This window comes from Populus euphratica, unplaced genomic scaffold, assembly GCF_000495115.2.
Source record: "Populus euphratica unplaced genomic scaffold, PopEup_1.0 scaffold165.1, whole genome shotgun sequence".
Lineage (NCBI taxonomy): Eukaryota > Viridiplantae > Streptophyta > Magnoliopsida > Malpighiales > Salicaceae > Populus > Populus euphratica.
Window position 1 is genome coordinate 304461 of NW_011500050.1, and position 1397 is coordinate 305857.

Here is a 1397-nt window from a genome sequence, read left to right on the forward strand (position 1 = left end):
CCCCCCCCCCCCCTCTCTCCGTCTCTCTCGTGTGTGTGCCTCGGCTCTGCTTGTGTCCAAATAGTGAAAACGTGGAGGCAGAGAGGGAAGAATAAAGCCAAATGGATTATTCTTTGGTTCTTTCCAAAGCTTCTATGCCCCAGTTGATTATGGCTAAGTTTGTTTTCTTACCAAAGTGCCCCTGTGATTTATTCTTTTATTAGTTTCTTTAATTTTATTCTCTCATAAGATTAAAAAAATTGGTGAACGCGTGAGACCAGATAAAAAAATTGATTATTTAGGTTTGTAATAGAAAAATTATATTTTATAATATCTCATCTAGTAAGTATATCAAAGATTATTATAAAATATTATAATTTAAATAAAATTATCATGTCCAGTCTCGTATATAATTTTATGGAATTTAATCTTTTAAATTTGAGATCATTTTTAATAAACTTTCTATAGATAATATTTTTTTTCAAAAAAATATTTGACTCATTTTAGAAAAATAAATTTTTTAAAAAAATTCAAATATTATATTTTCTTCCAGTTTAAGAAAGATTTTCATAAAAGAAAACGAAATTAAATATAAATCCATTAAATTCAAAATTTGTTCTTTGAAATCAATTGGAAATGCTTTTATATTTCTAGAATTTTACATGTTCTATACATGAATATTTAATTTATGAAATTGTACTTTTTTCATAATAAATTCTGGTAGCATATCTTTAAGCATAATATGAAACTACACCTTTTATGTAATTTAGGTTTTATTTGTCTAAGCTTTTCTACTTGTTTTTTTTTAATTAAATCTTTTTAATTTAAAAAACAGGTAAAAAAGCTTAGCGAAACAGGTTTTATTAGAGGGTGTTTTGGGAGATATCATTATAATTAGGTTTTAATTTCATGATTTCAATATCATTATCATATGGGCAGTGGGATTGAGATTTTGCTTGAATTAACGGGTTGTTTGTAAAAGAACCAACTAGACAATAACACCTATGGACCATAAAATAGCATGGTTGTGACATGTTAGGAAGTGGTAGGTTGTCGGTTCACTATTATAGCGTGTTTTTCAGAATCCTAGAGTCTTTTTAAAAATAGTTTTAATTAAAAAAATATTAAATTAATATTTTTAAAAAATATTTTTTATAGTTTGGATGTGATAATATAAAAATTTTCAAAATTATTTTAATAAATTTTCAAAAGAAAAGATATTTTAAAAAAAAACATTGTACCATAATTTTAAACACATATACTTAGGTAGTGTTTAGAAACATAATGTATGTCATTTTATAAAAAATTAAAATTGTTTTTTTTTAATTATTTTTTTATATTTTTAATTATTTTAATGTGTTGACATTAAAAATAAATTTTTAAAAATAAAAAAAATATTATTTTAATATATTTTTTAT